The sequence below is a fragment of the Theobroma cacao genome, chromosome 3 (genome assembly GCF_000208745.1).
Source record: "Theobroma cacao cultivar B97-61/B2 chromosome 3, Criollo_cocoa_genome_V2, whole genome shotgun sequence".
NCBI lineage: Eukaryota > Viridiplantae > Streptophyta > Magnoliopsida > Malvales > Malvaceae > Theobroma > Theobroma cacao.
In genome coordinates this window covers 19,110,929-19,115,519 of record NC_030852.1, presented here as the reverse complement: position 1 = coordinate 19,115,519, position 4,591 = coordinate 19,110,929, and the positions used below count along the sequence as shown (strand labels likewise).

General features: G+C 33.7%; 1 long non-coding RNA gene across 1 annotated transcript; it reads left to right on the top strand.

Annotated features, from left to right (window-relative positions):
• On the top strand, positions 250-2,126 carry LOC108661308. Its single transcript, XR_001927065.1, has 3 exons — positions 250-289; positions 959-1,033; positions 1,902-2,126. It is a non-coding gene; the product is annotated as an uncharacterized LOC108661308 (long non-coding RNA).

Below are 4,591 nucleotides of genomic sequence, written 5' to 3'. Positions count from 1 at the left end.
ACCCAACACTTGTCAAGCCCTTGAATTTTACCTATTATACTTTGGATAATTGAAATATTTTATGTGGTGGTGGGAGAATGCTTAATTATTAAGTTTAAAAATGGACCAATGGGATGGTGACAAGTGGCAAGTTTTCATTTCTTTATAATTTACATTAAAAACCAGCACACACCTCTTTTATTCATTCTTCATGTTCGGCCTCACCAAGGAAAAGAGGAAAGAAAGAAAGAACAAAACCCTAGTTAGAAAATTCAAGAGAAAATTGGTGGATTTCAAGGAATTAAGCAAGGTAAGATTTCTTGATTTTAGCTTGTGATCTACCTTTCCTATGCATTCTTTTTCATTTTTCATGGTTGAGAATCAAGTTTGCATGAGGATACCTTTGCTGGCCGGACATGGGGGGAGGAGTTTTTATCTTGGATTTAGCTAGATTTCATGTTATTCTAGTGTTTTTAGTTGGTTGGTGATGTGTAGCATAAAAAGCAAACAAGAAAAATTCATGTTCTTACATCACCCTCATTGGCCTAATCTTCCTTATGGTATGTTGATGGTGGATTTGATTTTATTTCAAATGATTTGGTTAGGAATTAATTATTTATGGTGTAAAAATCAAGTGTGAAAAACCATAGTGTTTATGCACTCATCATGGCCGAATTTTCTAAGAGAAAATGTTGAGGATGATTTTGCTATAATTCACGTTATCTAGCTTATATTTGATAATTTGGAGTATTGGAAGTGAAATGAATTTATTTGGAGTCAATTTGGATGTTTTGGTTAAATCAAAGGTGAAGAGTTCGAATTAGGTCAAAAACTGATCCATTCCGATCACCCTTGAACCAACGTGAATTCCATTTTTAAGTGACTACCCAAATAACCTCATGCATTCATATAGAGCCTGAAATAGATTTATAATGATATGACACAATATATTGAATTATTTGTCATGTATTGTGTATAGGTGATGAGTCATCTAACAAGGGTAAAGACATTGTGCCAGAGGACCAAGAGTATGGTATTTCGAACTCCCGATATTGTGAGTAACCTTATTATCGTCTTAATTATCTAAAGTAGTTTTTATTCGTTTTTGTGATTTGATAGAAAAATGAGTTTAAATGGTAAATCTTTATGTTTTATAAGCAAAATGTGATTAAATGAAATGATTTTATAAAATTGTCTTGAAACTTGATGATGGTTTTGAAAATGGAGTAATTGGAGACTACTTGCTGTGTTGTAAATTTATGGTTTGAATTGAATGGTTTATGGTGATATTGGCATGAATTGCTGAATTGGAAATTGTGTTGAATATATGAACTGTTTTGCTTTGCCTTGACAGGCTGGTAAAATTATATTAGCCATGTTATGTTGCTGAAATTTTATTGATTTGGTGGGATATCAATTAGCTTACTGCAGTGGGCGAGTTTCCGTGGACTAGCCTATTAGAGGGACACGGTAAACCTCGTTATATTTTACCTCGGTAAGAGAGGCGCGAAGGGTATCTCCTGAGGTAAAGTTTAGAGTTCACTACACGCTAAACCACCACGTGAGGGTGAACTCAGCCAACGCCAAGGAACGGCTATGTTTTAAAACGTACAAATATGATTTATGGATAGATATCTTTTCTTTAATAGCCTTAGCGGACTCGGTTGGATGCCTCTGATCAAGGTATCCCGAGAATGAGTTTTGGCATGAGCCAAGTTTTTAAGAGATTCATAAGCCTCGTTGTATATTTTGGATGAAATGTAATTGGTTTAGATGATTTGAAATGTGTTTTGATGTTATGAACCATCTTATGATGATCTATTTTAATCGTCTCTATTTACTCGACTTTAGATATTTTGGATGATGTTTGTTTAATCACTAAGTTTATATAAACTCACCACCTTCCTTCCCACTCATTCCAGGTTCATGATAGTCAGTAAATAGCTGATTTCGTCAAGGGCTACAGTTGGATTTGCATCCTCAAAAATCATAGTTTCACAGCCTTCGTTACTTTTGGTCATTCGGGGATCCACATGTCATTGTAAATTAAATTACACACTCTGGCTCACTGTGTTACTGTATGTACGAATTTATTTTGCTTTTACGCTACAAAAATTATTTACGGATATCTCTATAAATATTATTTCATAAGAACATAAAATATTTTATTCNAGAAATAAATTTTTATTATTTTTATTTAGTTTGATTAGTTATAATTTCACTTTAAATGGATGTTTTAGACATCTAAACTTATTTTTGGTTTTGAAATATGTATCTTTCACTCATATACTACATTTTTAGATAGTTTCGAAATTTTTGGAGAAAAATGACCAAAATATACCTGTGAGACGAAAATTATTTTCTTTATTGTTTTAGTTTGGAAATAGCTTATAATCTTTTAAAATATGATATTATCAACTGTTGCTCGTAGGGGAGGTGAGAAAACTGATATTAAAGACTTGCGGAGTTTCGATTGGCATTATGGGTAATGAATGTCTATCAGAACATCGCGACGGTTGTCACAGGCTCTATGAGAGTACCTGGTCGTGATATATAACTTACAACCTAAGTTCAAATCAAAGGTGTAATTAGTACCATAAGGAACCTTGCATATCATAATTTAGTAACCAAATTCATTTTAGAAACAAAGATCAACAAAAACAACTTTCAAAGGCGAAAATTCACAAAATCAACATTGGTTTCAATTTGAACTAGGCAACTTTGAGCCCTCGATTCTCTTAGCACAAAGAGCCCCTAACCATGACATTGACACTAAGTTAAACACTACATTCCATACTAGAAAAACCCTTAAAGAATAGACTCAAAACATTATCGAACTAGAGTTATAGTGACCCAAAGTTAAATTGTTCAAACTGTCAAAAATGGGTTTCCAACCAACTTCAAAATTCATCTCCCTAATCAGTCAACCAAATAAGATGTTACATAAACCATTAGAAAGATCTTCTCATTGGTACCCATCATACTACCAAAAAGTCATCAAAATAGTACTGATTTTGGATAGAAATTGAAAAAATATAAAATAACTTATAAGGGCTTTCGTATCCAAATTATGGAAAAAAAAACAAAATTTTTCTCTAATCATACCTTAATCAGTGCTTCTTAAATAGATTTGTCCTTCCTCTACCTTTCTTCTTCTTCTTCTTCTTCTTCTTCTTCTTCTCTAGGATTAACTCCTAACTTTCTCACTCTTTGTGCCTATTTAATATGAATAGATATAAAAATTTTGTAATTACCTCTATTTGCAGAAAAAAAAAAAAAACCCATTTCTTTCCTTCATTCTTCACCCATAAACCCCAAGGATCATAATTGCAATTATCATAAAGGTGGGGATATTACACTTAAGGAGTGGCTTGAGCCTACTTCTACTTCGGAGGCTCGTAGTTTTCATGGGTTAGCCACTTTCTTCTAACGATTTATTAGGAGTTTTATGCGCTTGTTCAATCTTTTCGTTATTGTAGATTCTATTTGTTGCCCTCAAAGTATGTGTTATATTGGGGTTGCTTTAGTCACAAAAGCACCTCAGTCCTATGTATGCTAGATGGGTAGAGTTTATACATGAATATAATTTTGTCCTTAAACATCAATATGGTATTGAGAATAAAGTTATTGATGCGTTTAGTAGGATTATAGGAGTACTTCAATCTTTAATCAACGAGGTTGTGGGTTTTGATAAGCTAAAAGATGAGATGCTCTACTTCCATAATTGGAAGTATGAAGGTTTTATTCATTAGGGTTATCTCTTTTGAGGTACTAATTTATGTATTCCTTGTACTTCACTTAGAGAGTTTTTAATTTGGCAAATGCATGTTGGGTGGTTGGCTGGTCATTGAGGTAGAGATAAGACTGTTACCTTGGTGGAGGATTAGTCCTTTTGGCCTTCTTTCGAAAAGGGACTTAACAAGGATTGTGTGAACTTTTGAAAGCTGAAAGGCAAAACACAGGTATATATATATACTCCTCTTCCTTTACCAGATGAAGCTTGGAAAGGTTTGAATATGGGTTTTGTTTTGGGATTGCCTAGAACTGCTAGAGGTTATGATTCCATAGTTGTGGTTAATAGACTATCTAAGATGGCTCATTTTGTTCAATGTAGCAACAGGATTTTTCGAAGTTGTGAAACATAATTGCATGGTACCTAGTTCCACTGTGTTTAGTAGGGATGTGACATTTGTTAGTTATTTTGGAAAACACTTTGGAAATCATGTGGAACTAATTTGTTATTTTCATCTGCCTTTCACCCCTAAACTGATGGCAAAATGAGCTAGTGAATCGTCGTTTTTGGGACCGGCTTCCATGTGTTGTAGGAGAGCAGCAAGGCAATTTGGATTGGTTTTACCTACAATTGAATTTGCCTACGATAATGGACGTCTATCGGAACGATTCCATTTGAGTGTGTATATGAAATCAAACCCAAAAATACTTTTAAAAAACAACTTGCTTATGCTATGGACCCTTCTCTTCTTATTCAGAACCTTGAACCTAATGCCATTTGCCTTTTGCTTCATTTGCCTACTCATTTAAATAGTAATCCTGATTTTATGTAAAAGATTTATTACCTTATACAGGGTACTTCCGAGTCTCCTATGTTACC